Source organism: Bidens hawaiensis, unplaced genomic scaffold (genome assembly GCF_021521415.1).
Source record: "Bidens hawaiensis isolate Kalapana, Puna unplaced genomic scaffold, B.hawaiensis_p1.1 tig00008513_1, whole genome shotgun sequence".
In the NCBI taxonomy this organism is placed as follows: domain Eukaryota; kingdom Viridiplantae; phylum Streptophyta; class Magnoliopsida; order Asterales; family Asteraceae; genus Bidens; species Bidens hawaiensis.
In genome coordinates this window covers 712265-726929 of record NW_027491607.1, presented here as the reverse complement: position 1 = coordinate 726929, position 14665 = coordinate 712265, and the positions used below count along the sequence as shown (strand labels likewise).

General features: G+C 33.6%; 2 non-coding genes across 2 annotated transcripts; both read right to left on the bottom strand.

The window, feature by feature from the left end:
• Positions 1 to 5832: 5832 nt before the first annotated feature.
• On the bottom strand, positions 5833 to 5928 carry LOC143529187 (small nucleolar RNA R11/Z151). Its single transcript, XR_013134608.1, has one exon. It is a non-coding gene; the product is annotated as a small nucleolar RNA R11/Z151 (small nucleolar RNA).
• Positions 5929 to 5983: 55 nt separating this feature from the next.
• Positions 5984 to 6086, bottom strand: LOC143529184 (small nucleolar RNA Z157/R69/R10). The gene has a single exon (XR_013134606.1). It is a non-coding gene; the product is annotated as a small nucleolar RNA Z157/R69/R10 (small nucleolar RNA).
• Between the last annotated feature and the right edge of the window lie 8579 nt (positions 6087 to 14665).

The following is a 14665-nucleotide window of genomic DNA, read 5'->3' as shown; positions in this document are numbered from 1 at the left end:
GCCTTTTGGATATACCGCCATTCTAGATCAACAACCAGTCGGTGCTTCCATAGAGTTCTAAGAGCGATTATACCGTTAGGAAGTCATTATATTCAACAACCTAAAGGTGATATTGTCCTGAAAGAAATTCAAGAGAAAAAGAGATTTTATCCTTTTTTCAAGGATTACATAGGGGAAATTGATGGAAAACACATGTCCGTGTCAAAGTATCAAACAAAGATGCAGCCAGATATCGTGGTCGTAAAGGATACCCAACGATAAATGTATTGACAGCTTGTACATTTGACTTGAAATTTACATATGTTTTGACTGGTTAGGAGGGGACTGCATCAGATTCAAGAATAATAAAAAATGCACTTAGTAGAGATGATAAACTAGTAATTCCAATGGGTAATCTCTCAAACAAAATTCACTTAATTGTTATAATATTTTAGAAATATTAATTACAATTTAATTATATTTACAATGGTAATCTCTTAAACAAAATTCACTTAATTGTTATAATATTTTAGAAATATTAATTACAATTTAATTATAGGTAATATTGTTTTGTAGATGCGGGTTTGCCTTATACAAGCTCACTAATGACACCATATAGATGTGTTAGGTATCATTTAAAAGAGTACTCCACTCATGCCCCGATTGTTCAACCTTCGTCATGTATCGTTACGTAACACAATTGAACGAGCATTTGGTGTCTTAAAAAAGAGGTTTCCAATCATTAGAAGGACAACAGAACCATTTTACTCTTGTCAAACACAGCCAGACATCTTTTTGGCATGTTGTGTTTTACATAACTTTTTACTAGAGGAAGATCATGACAAAGATCTTGAAGATGAAGTTTTACATGAGGTGTTAAATGGACCAATAGAGGAAGAACGTCATAGTACTAGAGGCATAGGAGAGAGTAGTACCAAAGCAGACCAATTAAGGAACATAATCACAAATCAAATGTGGACTAACTATTTGATGTTACAAGAAGATGAAATAGATATGCCAGATTACTTTTAGAATAGTACATTATAGTTGTTTGTTTTGACATTGTATTGATTGGTGTTTGGGAACATTTATGTTATTTGGTTTTTGTATTAGTAATTGCTATTACATTTATCAATTGCAAGTTTTTAATTGTTCTAACAATGTATTCTTGTTGAATTTGTATTATTATTATTATTATTATTATTATTATTATGTTTATGTTTATCAATTGCCAGTGAAAATATCGTGATAAAGAAAACATGATGTGGACAGAAACTACGGATAATGCGTTTATACAATCCATGATAACGCAACAGATCAACGGTTATACAATTGGTGGTAATTTTACTCCACAAGCATACAAAAATATGGTTGCATAACTTAGCACAAATCTTCAATGACTTTTACCAAAAGTAATTTGAAGAACCGTCTAAAAACTTTGAAAAGTCGTTTTTCTATCTGGTGTGATATGTTTAACGGAATATCATTAAGTGGGTTCTCATGGAATCCTGAAACTCAACTAATTGAAACTGAGGATGAAGTCCGGAAAAAACTAATAGATGCAAGTTTTTTAATTATTTACTTGAATATTTTGATTATCGTTTATTATACTAATTATCTTGATTTTGTTTAATAGTCAAAGCCAAAAGTTGCATCGTTGAAGACGAAGAAAGTCACAAACTATCATGAGATGCTAGATTTATTTGCAAAGGATAGGGCATCTGGTGCACAAGCTGAAACTGCTAAAGAAAGAAATGCCCGATTGTAGAAGGATGATGGAAATAACACAGAAAACATCTCCAGATCTAGATGAATTCTTAGCTGCCAATGATGTAATTTTAGAGAGCCAATACAATCTTGATGATGATGTTCATGTGGTTGATCTTGTGTCTTCTCTACTTGAGCAATCTTCAAGTGCAAAGAAATGTAAGAGTAGAAAAAGAAAAGTCGAACAAGAAGATGATGGTTTAACCTCAATGATTATGAATATTGATTAGTGTTGGTAGTGTGGCTAATGCTATTGCTGAAGGTAATAAAATTATTCATGAGAGAAATAAAATACTTGAAAGAGTTAATCATAGCGAGTACATGGGTGATGAAATTATTAAAGAATTGGAGCCGATGGGTTTGGGACCTGATGAAATACCACTTGCTTTCAATTATTTGGTGGAGAATCAAGCTAAAGCAAAATCATTATTTAGTTCTCCTAATATGCGGTTGCGTTTGCTGAAAGGTATGATGGGTTTACGTAAGTAAGTTAAGAATGCATTTATCTAGTAAAGTTTATTTATGATTTTGTTTGATATCTTAGAACATTTATGACCTTTTTATTTCTTTCTTGTTTATTTGTCCTTTTGTTCATAGATCTTGAAAGCAATTAATGGTTTAAGGATTATTATTTTTTTTAATGGTTGTTGTGCTTATTTGGTTTTATTGTCTACTTTAATATACCCTGTCATTAATGTATTTGTTAACCATCTGATTTGTGTTGAAGGGTAGTTTGGGAATTTATGACAATATGAAGTATGTGAAAGTGTAAGGCTGAGGGGTGTGGGGGGCTCTAAGGGGGCGCGAGTGGGGGCTCCAGTCAATAATATTGTGACGTGTGGCAGAGAGAGAAACTGGATAAGGGGGGTGTTGGAGCCCCCGTTGGAGCCCCTGGCCCTGGTGTGGAGGGGCTCCAGCAGAGGCTCCAGCGGATTTTTTTTTATTTTTTTATAAATATATTCAAAAAACGTATTATTAAAAAAACCTATAAATTATTAAAAAAAACACACATTTTTTTTAAAATTCAAATTACAAAAAAAAACATACTAAAAATTAAACAAACAATAATACTTAATAATAACACTAATCTAATACAAGATCATCGGGTCGCCCCGCCCACAAATGTTCAACCAACTCATGTCGAAGATCCCCGTGTATCTCACGGCTCTTGATATTTGCTATGTTATGAAGTCTTTGTTGATCACTGATTGTGGACGGTTGTGGCGGAATGTCACCTTGGTAGTTTTGGCAGATAGCTTTGCCCTCGTCTTCTAACGTCATGTTGTGTAGGATCAGACACGTGTAGACGACGTCCGTTATCCTCTCCCGAGTCCAATAACGTATCGGGTTCGCCAGAACATAATATTGTTTTTTTATAGCTCCAAAAGCTCTTTCAATATCTTTTCTAGCAGACTCTTGCTTCTTCGTAAAATACTTCCGTTTGTCGGCGATTGGATCTGTAAAAGCTTGAACTAACAAAGCCCATTCGTTGTAAATACCATCGACCAGATAGTACCCGTACTTGAAGAGTTCTCCATTTGCAACAAAAGATTGAGGTGGTTCAACCCCGTCGATAAGGTCGTTGATCAAATGTGACTGATCGATAACATTAAGGTCGTTATTTGACCCAGCAACACCAAAAAAAGCATGCCAAAACCAAAGATCCTGTAACACCGCCGCCTCAAGTATAAGGGTCGGCCCTTCATGATCACCACGGTGGAACTGACCTCGCCAGGCCGTTGGACACATAGCCCATCCAACATGCGTACAATCGATGCTACCTAGCATCCCAGGAAAACCATGTTTTTCTGCGTGCACCTCATATATGCGTTGGATGTCATACATTGTAGGTTTACGCAGATATCTCCGAGCGTAAGTCGATATGACTCCTACGTATAATATATATTACAAAATGTAATAAATATTTAATAAAAAGTAAAATAAATGTTTTTTACCTTGGCAGAAAAATGAAGGGATTCACGTGCAACCCTTTTCGACATCTGTAAATACTCATCCAAAGCGTCCGCCGAGATGCCGTACGCTAATTGACGGATAGCAGCCGTGCATTTTTGAAGAGGGGTAAAACCGGGGAGACCCCTAGCATCCTCCCTTTGTTGAAAAAAGGGATACCGTGCCTCTAAATCACTTGCTATACGCATAAACAATTGTCTGCTCATTCGGAAACGAGTTCGAAAATCCGACTCCTCATATACCGGTTGAGGGCTAAAATAATGCCTAAACAAAGTATCGTTAGCACCCGATCGATCACGATCACGAGGTGGTGCTCTAACCCTCGGGAGTCGAGGTTGATGGGCTTGATTTTGCAAGAGATCGACCACGGTTGCGGTCAAAACTCCCCCTACATGAAGAAGCAAATCATCCTCTTCGGAGGAGTCAGAATCAGACGAGTACGACGACATTATTTAAAAAAAAAAATTGGGAAGATGGGTTGATTTTGGGTTTTATTTTGAAGTTGTGGTGATTGATATGGGTGAAATGGGGTATTTTGTAGATGAAATGGAGTATTATTTAGGTAAAAAATATATATATTTTTTTAATTTAAGATGTTCCCAACGGCTATTTCTCCATTCCCAACGGCTATTTCTCTCTCTTCTCCCGCGACCAGGCTCACGCCTGCCTGGATTTCCGCGCTCGCGCCCCGCTCGCGCCCCGGCTCGCGCCCCGGTGGTGTGGGGTTAGCGCCCCGAGGCGCGAGCGGAGGGGCTCTCGCGCCCAGGTTAGCGCCCCGCACCCCTCAACCTAAGTCAAATTTAAGTTTGTTAAAAGTGTAGTTGGTATCATGTTAGATTGACTTGGAAATGTTAGTTTTTCATTTAAAGTATTAACTAGTGTACTTGGGTATCATTATTATTAACCAACAGCATGGATTGAAGAATGAAAAAGAGGAATCAAACGGGACATGAGATCTGAAGGAAGGAAGAGTGATAATGTGATTGATGGTGACATCACGTGTGAGTTGGTACAGGGGAGAAAGTGGTCAGGGCCTCCTCAATTGTCTATTTCACATTTCACTCCTCCCGTTCTTCTTTCAAAATAAACTATATTGTCTCTTACGCATTGTGCCAGAGGAGTTGGTAAAACCTCAATAGTGCGTAGATAAAATTCAACGTGAATTTAGTCGGTATCCTACATTCATTATGGTATAGATACCATTGGTAAAATCTTAACATTAAACCTAGAAAAATATGTTCGTCAAATATAAAAAGATAAATTATTTAGAATAGCACTTGTTTGGTCGGTAAACCTGTGCAATGGTAAAACATAAGCGTCGTCAATCCTAACCATTGAGGTGGTAGCCGGACACAAATTCGATTGGTTTCAGCTACGTTCGTTACGGTACCAAAGCTACAAAAGAGAAAAGTATATAAATTAAGAGTACCAATGAGATGATGTCAGTCGGTAAACTCAAACACTGGCGAAACCAGACGTTGTCGGTCCCAAACGTTAAGGCGGTAAGTCTATACAAATTCGATCAGTTCCCATCACACTCATCACCTCTATAAACACACTTTAAGTGATCTATATAAACTTCATAGATTAAACACTAACAAACTCCGTGTGACATATTTTTTAAGTAGATACCGAAAATGGCTTGTAACTTAAAATCGATTGATGGAAATCTTGAAGTTGTTGGACATTACTCATGCTTAACAATGAGATTATGTGATTTGATCAAAGTGCCATTTATTTGACCGAATTTTGTTAACAAAAAGAAGCAACAAATGTCATCTAATGTATTTTCTATTTTAAGTAAATTAGTTTTCCTTAAAGGTATAATAGTAAAATTATAACTTTCTTTTCTTTTCCTTACAACTCAAGAACACATAAAATATTTAAAATTCTTTATTTTTCTTTCCTTCCTTTTAAACTCAAGAACATAAAATAAAACTTTTACATTCGTTTCTTTTCTCTCCTAATTCCTCTTCTTTTCCTTTCCATCGTTAAATGAAACCGGGAACACAGTATAAGAAACAAACTATGTTCAAGTTTAACACACTCCCATGTGTGTGCTTTATCACTGCAATTAAAAATTCCATGTGCAAAAACATTAGAAAATATTGAAGAGAGCTTCAGTGTGTGTAACAATCAGATCATTGATTTAATATATAAATAAATCTCACTGAAATCCGCTAAGATATATAAATTTATCATCATAAGCCCCTAAATGAATCAGACATAAAGAAGAAGTAATGATAACGCAAAACTAAGTTGATTCGATTGTGCTCAGACAGCCAAGGGTTTGTCGTCAAACAAAATGGGAAGAAGAGCCCAACATCAGAAACTCTAGTCCACAATAATTGCTTCATCATCGCACAATAAATCAAAATTTCAAAAACAACATAAATAAATGAAGAAAATGAAAATCGACCATCAATAATCAAACTTGGATATGATATGACTGATTGATGGTAGAAGACGTAATGGCGGTGTGAATTTATAGACTAATAGAAGAAGAATCAGATTAGGGTTACGTAACTAGGGTTGGTTTTATGGGCTACCCAATGGGCTTTGGGCTGTTATTTACCCCCTAGCCTACGACTATACAATATATATAAAATCATCATTTAACCAATGTTTTAAAAACCGGTATTTTACTCGTACCGGATTTAATTCAAATATGGTACAATTGGTTGAACTGGAATTTTTCGGGAGGTTCAAACAGATTAAATATTTACCCTGTAATACCATATAAATACAACACCAACTTAAAAAATAACACTAAAGTACATTAATAAATATCACACATGAACCAAACATCACACATCAACAATGATCGAGTCAAATACGAAGTTTGTACTTTTTATATGAAATTAATCGATTACAAAATATGTAAAGAAACCAACCTTGTATTTGCAGGATACAAAATTGGTTGATTAACGAATCATTGTTTACTACTTTACTGCGTTTACTTGTTTTAGTTTTATCTGCTAGGTTAAAAGTCATTGTTAAAAAAATATAAGCCGCAAAAACATATCAAAAGTCTCTTGGTTTTAAACTGGTTTGCCGGTTTAAATTGGTATTTTTTTTAAATCGGCGTATGATGTTCTAGCAAACAGTCTAAAAATATCAGGCTCGAAATGTCAGTTGCCTTACCGGAACTCGATATAACTGGTTCAATCGGTCGGTACGTACCAGCTATTAAAACATTGCATTTAACTATTACCCTATAATGAATTTATTCACACCAACTAACTTATATATATAGGGGAGATTTCAAATGAGAACCCCTTTGAGTTTTAAGAATTCGAAAGAACTCAACGTAACGAATTTTTTTTCGAAATTTTTTTACACATGCGTAATATATGTAGGTTAAATATACGTAAAAAAATTACATAATTTTTTATGCACCGAGTCGACTTTTTACACATGTGTAACGGACGTAAAAGTTAGTGTAATCACTTACATGTTTATTCTCTCTCATACTTTAACTTTTTGGTCAGATTTAATCTCAACCACATATTTCAATCCATTTAATTAAATGTGTGGCCAAGAATTGAATTCTTAAGTTCTTAAAACTCAACATGGTTCTCAAAATATCCCTTCCCTACATATATATATGTATATATATATATGGGATGGTTCATACTAGAAATCAAGTTATAGCGAGAAGTGTAAGAAATCAATCTGTGCCATTGATTTCATTAATCAATGGTGTATATTGATAATGGCAAACTAGTAATTATTAATAGTTTCATATGCATGTTTTTTAATGTGAAAAGGGTATTTTTGTACTTTAAATGTATGCACTCAATATTGAAACTCCCATTTATTACTTCTAAAATTAAGCTAAAACATTTATAAATATCAAAGCATAAATGATTTATAATTAGCTGCATTTTATATTCATTCCTTTTCAAATAGATATAATATTTGTTTTTTGTTAACATTTTTTAACTAATGATATAGGAAAAAAACAAATTAATACTTTTATAGATTTTATATCATCGTAATATATACAACATCAGTTTTACAAGCACTACATTATTAATTATGAATACATAACATTTGAAACTGTGTCTACACTACATTAGTTTTACCTAAACTGCGTTAGTTATGTCTACACAACATTTGAAAGTGTGCCTACACTACGCTAGTTTTGCTTACTCTACATTAGTTATGATTACACAACATTTGAAAGTGTGCCTACACTACATTAGTTACGACTACACAACATCTGAAAGTGTGCCTACACCACACTAGTTTTGCCTACACTATAATAGTTATAACTATTCAACATTTGAAAGTGTGCCTGCACTATATTACTTTTGTCTACACAAAATTAGTTACGACTACACAACATCTGAAAGTGTGCCTACACTACGCTAGATTTGCCTACACTACATTAGTTATGACTACAGAATATTTGAAAGTGGACCTACACTATATTAGTTTCGACTACATAACATCTGAAAGTGTCACTACACAACATTACGTAGCTATATCTACATTACATAAGATAAACTAACGATATATTAATGATTGAAAATCAAAGAAAAAAAAACTTCACATTTGAGATCAAATAAAAAGTAATAATAATGATAGTTTGTAACTTACTATTAGTTAATAACTTATCATTAATTAAACTATTAATGAGTATTAGTTACAAAACAAGCACTTTATATTTTACTCATATGCCCTAGTATTTAAATAATTAGAAAATAAAAAAGAAATCTTGTGATTGGTTAGAATTTCTTCTCGCATTAAGAATACTTCTGAAATGAACCTAATCATATATATATATATATATATAAAATTGAATTAATGATAAGTTATTACCAATTTTATATATATATAAAATTGAAACCCCTTAAATCCTACGTGTCCCGATGTGGTCGCTCCCCCATTTTATGGAAGCCACCAGATTGCTTGATTTTTAAATGGAGGCCTCTCATTGATTTAACCCAAATTCATGGGTATGGGTCTTACCAAAACCAGATAGCTCTTAAACGGGTTATAACATCTCATTAAATTAAAAATTAATTTTACCAATTATTTGATAGGAAAATCCTATAAAATAGGGATATACAAAAATTTAATATCCAATTTAAAAAGAAAAAGATATTATTTATAATTAATAAACAATTTTTTAGTAAAAACATAAGCAGGTCATGTGTCACCAAATCCAGATAGCTTTTAAACGGGTTATAACATATCATTGTTTTATGAAACCCTTTCATCATCAAACCCTAAGTATATTATTAACTTTCTTATAATAAAGAAAATTAAAATCCAAAAAGTAAATCTTAAAAAACGTAAAATGTAAAACAACCATTCTCTCAAGCCATCAGATTGCTTTATTTGTAAATGAAGACTTCTCACGCATTTGACTCGAATTCACGGGTAAAGGTCTCACCAAACCCATATAGCTCTTAAACGGGTTACTCTCATTATATTAAAAATTAATCTCATCAAATATTTGATATGAAAACCTATAAAATAGGGATATATTAAAATTAATATCCAATTTTATTTAAAAAAAGATATTATTTATAATTAAGAAACAATTTTATAATAAAGAAAATAAATAGGTAATAGGTATCACCAAACCCAGATAGCTTTTAAACCGGATTATAACATATCATTTATTTGTGAAACCATTTTATCATTAAACCTCAAGTATATTAATTATTAACTTTCTTACAATAAATAAAATTAAAATCCAAATAGACATATATATATATTGAAAACGAATAATGTAAAACAACCCCCATAATACGGGGGATAAAATCTAGTGTGTGTGTGTATATATATATATTATTGATTTCTTTTGAGAACCACTTTAAATTAAAAACTTGAAAGAACTCAAAGTAACAAATTTTTTTTTGTGTTATTTTTGCATACATGTAATATATGTAGGTTACATGTACGTAGAAAAATTACAAAATTTTTTACGCACCGAGTCGACTTTTTACATAGGTGTAACGGGCGTTTAAATTAGTGTAATTATTGTACATCTTTATTCTCTCTCCTACTTAATTTATTAATCACATTTAATCTTAACCACATAATCTAATCTATTTAATTAAATGTGTGATTAAAAATAAAGTTCTTAAGTTCTTAAAACTCAATAGGTGTCACACACCAACTTAAGGCGGAAATGCAGGAGCGCGAACTGTTGGTTCACAGCTCACAAGGTAATATTATACAATTTAAATATGACAACATCTAATTATTTAATTATTTCAAAATATCAATCAAGTACACAAAGTTTAACAAATTACCAAAATAAAAATAGTACACAAATATCTTTTATTTCATTAACTAAGATCTCTCTAAGTGTTTCTCCTTAGCTTCAACCAAATGATAACTTGCAAATGCGTACAAAATAATATAGATTTGTCAACACGAGGTTGAGTGAGAAAAGTCACCAGTTTTGACACTAATAATAATGCATAAGTAAAATGAGCAAAACTGATATTGTGAGTATAAATCAATCAAGCCATGTGCAAATACTTGTGTCAATTGACCGTTGCCTAGCGAATCGGCTTTGGCTACTATGATAAGCAAATACAAATAATGGTGTCGGTTGATCATCACCTAGCGAATCGGGCTTTGGCAACTAAGACGGCGTATAATCATACTTTAATGTGTTTATGATGGACTTCTCCGAATGCGATAAAAGTAAACAATTAAACAATTAAGCAATTAGCATTCAATTGATAACACGCAACACTCATAGTTTGCTAGAGCGAATAATATATAATATGTCCAAAATTGATAAATACACAAGTGTCCTCAAAATGTTTAAAAGCTATAAAAAATGGGGAATGACTTCTCACCTTATTACTTAAGCGAGTTTGCGAGATAGTAAGATTAAAATAAGAATAAACGAGTAAACCATCCTTTAACGCGCTGACCGAGTTAATCCGAATAGACCTGAAACTTAGAGAAAATAAACTACAATTAAAACTGTGAACATAGCCATTGGAATCAACCTAAACGGATATTTAGAACTCCGGATATAAGATTTTCAGTAAATAAGTGAGCTGGTACTGACCAGAATCCGAACAGCGAGTTGGGAGCCGGGTTTTGGTCAGTACACTCAAAATCTCAAGATAAACTAAAAGTCTTCTGAACCGAAAGCTAGTTCCGACCATAAGTGACAGAAATCAATTAGTCAACTTTGTTGATCGAGTTTCCCGTTGAACGGGTTAGAGTGCAATTGACCGACAAAACCCCATCAATCAGTAAAATTGATTGAGGGCTTTTATTAGTTATACAAAAGTACACATTTTATCAGAATACAACTTACCCAGAAAGATTAAGGAACAAGGAGATAAACGAGGTCAAAGAGCCTTGAAGCTTGAAAGTCAACCGAGGCTTGAAGAAATTGAATAATTTTGGATAAACCGGCAATGGGGAAGGGAATTTCATGGGATATGGGGAGGATAGCTAGAAATCAGTAGTATTTAGGGTTTAGAGATGCGTTTTTATTAAGTATAATGGATTATAACTTGTTTATGAAGTAACGCACTCGATTAGGAAAGGAAATAAGCGATAAATGAGAAAGTCGGGTATAATAACTAAAAAAGTTCGGCCTGGACAATAAGAAAATGAATTTAGACCCGCTATAACATTTCTTGGAGTTTAAGTGTCGTTAATTTTGTTGGAATTAGGAAAGATTTGACAAAATTAGTCCCAATAGTTCCCAAAAATGCATTTTTTAGCCATTTTAAGCGATTTTGAGAGTTGTTAAGGACTATTTGGTATGATTAAAAGTTATGAAATTATAAAATAAGTTGAACCAAGCTAAATACCAATAAATACAAGTTTTAAATAGTTCGAAAGATCCGAATTACATTCCTGAATCATTTTAAAACATAAACGAATACAAATATAAAAAATCCGAGATGTTACAACAAGATTCTCAAATTATTTCTCCCATATATATATATATAGGGGAGCGTGTTATTATAAAACAAGTAGTTTCCTAAGAAAACTAGGAATAAATCATAGTTTCCTAAAAACCGACATAGTTTCCTAAAATTGTTCTTTCACCATATGCTTTATTACCACATGTCAAAAATCTATTGGTTCTTACCATTTCTAGGAAACACCTTATTCTTATTTAAACCCTTTTCCATATATATATATATATATATAGAAAAGGGTTCAAATATTGTTCTTTCACCATATGCTTTAATACCATATGTCAAAATCTATTGGTTCTTAGCATTCATAGAAAACACCTTATTCTTATTTGAACCCTTTTCTATATATTACCAAAAGCCTACATAGTTTCCTAGAATTACTCTTTCACCTTTATAACCAACGTAGTTTCCTAAAATTGTTCTTTCACCATATGCTTTAATACCACATGTCAAAAATCTATTAGTTCTTAGCATTCATAGGAAACACCTTATTCTTATTTGAACCCTTTTAAGAACCAATAGATTTTTGACATGTGTTATTAAAGCATATGGTGAAAGAACAATTTTAGGAAACTACGTTGGTTATAAAGGTGAAAGAGTAATTTTAGGAAACTATGTCGGCTTTTGGTAATTTTAAATCTCAACTATTGATTAACATGATCCAATGGCTATGATTTATTCCTAGCATTCATAGGAAACTACTTATTTTTATTTTAACCCTCCCCTATATATATATATATATATAGAGAGAGAGAGAGGCAGGTTACTGTACAAAAATGGCTTATATATATATATAGAGAGAGAGAGAGAGGCAGGTTACTATACAAAAATGGCTTATCGTATAGAAGGTATGCAACATTTGTGAGTGTTGAGATCAAAGCACGCGATGACAAAAAAAACTTGAGTTTTTCAAATACACTTCATTGTAGAATGGTTTTGATTCCATTAGTTTAATTGATCCATTAGGTTCTGGTGACTGTAGAAGCATAATGTCAATTGCTAGGGTATTAGTTTGTTTTGTGTGCTTTTAAAGTCAAATGTATGTTTTGTATTAAAGGTAGCGCATAAGTCACGATGCCACATAAGTTATGCGGCGCATAACATATGCGCCATATAGTGCTTAATTGTCAAACCTATATATAGTTTGACTTATGCGTGAATAGTAACACTTATGCATATTGTCAGATTCTAGAGATAGAAAGTAGAGAAAGAAAGTGATCTGTAAAGTCATATCTTTTGTATTTTGTTGATTACATTAATGAAAATGAGATTAATGTTTCTTCTGTTCTTCCATCCTTGTTGATTTCCGCACTTCAAGGCTCGAGCAATAACATTCAGATCCGTACGTACATCATACGTCACCCTTCAACGTCTTTTCAAGTGGTATCAGAGCATTAGGCTTGTTATTCACTTGGAAAATGCAAAAATTCTATTTTTTTCTCTATATCTTCATTTTTCACCGTTCAAATTTCTTCAAAATTTCACCAATCATTCATTATACATCCGTGACAAACCCTACCAAATTTCATCTCAATTCATCATCAAATTCATCTCCAAAATGCCAAAATCAGTTTTTGATATTTCTAAGCGTATATGTCTTTGGCGCATAACATATACAGCGCATAACATATACGCCGTATATGTTATACGTTGAGACATACACGCTTGTGAAACATATCCGTTGACTTCACATATCTGTTTGACTTTGTTGACCTCACATATCCGTTGACCACTTCACATATCCTTTTGACTTTGATATCCGCTCATACATCTCAAATCATTACATATCCGTTGTCTTGATTACTCAAAATCTTTACCTTGTTATCCAAATCTTGTCTTGTTCTAACCTTGATTCTTTAACCAGGGACAATCTCAGTGCTTATGTATCTCAGCCATCAGCCTTGTTACAGAACATTAACCTGGAGAACAAGATGGATACTTCTAACAAGTCGCCGGAGCTGCTTAAGATGGAAGACTATCCATCATGGGCTGAAAAATTTGAAACCTATATGCAAGCTTTAAATTATGAGATGTGGACTGCTGTTGAGGAGCAATACATAATTCCTAAGAATGAGAATGGAAGCAACTACAGACTATCTCAGATTGATGAACGTGATAAAGCATCCTTCTGAAAGAAAATAAAATGTTGAACTTATTCCAACAAGCAATCAAGGCAGAGATTTTCCAACTGTTGCAACACAACGGGTCTTGTTACTCCATATGGGAAGCCCTGTTGAACAAAGACCGGGGAAACCCTAATATGAGGAAAAGCAAGATGGCATTGCTTAAGAAGGAGTTTGATATATTCACCCAAGTGAAAGGTGAATCGTTTGCACAACTTGTTGAAAGATATTGTCATCTTGTGAATGAGATGAAGAGGCTGGGGATTGACAAGCCTGAATATGAGTACATTGATAAGCTTGCTGATGCTTTACCTGAGGAGTGGGGCACCTTCATTATGATTCAGCAATCCAATCATGTTGCCTATGCCCGTTTGAACCTTGCTAGATTCATTGAGAAGTTGGAGGCACACGAGCTGGAACTGAGAAAGAAACAGAAGATGAAGAGAACTGCTGGTTCACAGGATATTGGTCTCTATTACAAGAGTTCTCAATCCGTGTATCACAAAGCCCTAAGATCCAAACTGCTTTCTGTGTGGAACCAACGGGTCAAGCCTTTTTGGGTAATGTGCCAGCTACTCCACAATATGGTAGCAGTTACTCAGGCACAATCCCAGCATCTCAAGCATCATCAAAATCACAGCAATCTGATCCTGATGTCCTTCACTGTAATATTGCTGTGAATGTCAAGAATACTGGCGGGATGACTACTGAAACGGTCAAGGAGCACATGGCATTTCTTGGTTCTGTTCTGGAATCATATGAATGTTTAGTTGCGGGGAGGATCGGTAACTACAACATGACGAACGAAGATTATGACCAGATCGATCCCGAGGAGATGGAAATGATTGATATCAGATGGTGCATGGCTAGTTCCATTCGTAGAGCTCAACGCTTCAAAGATAT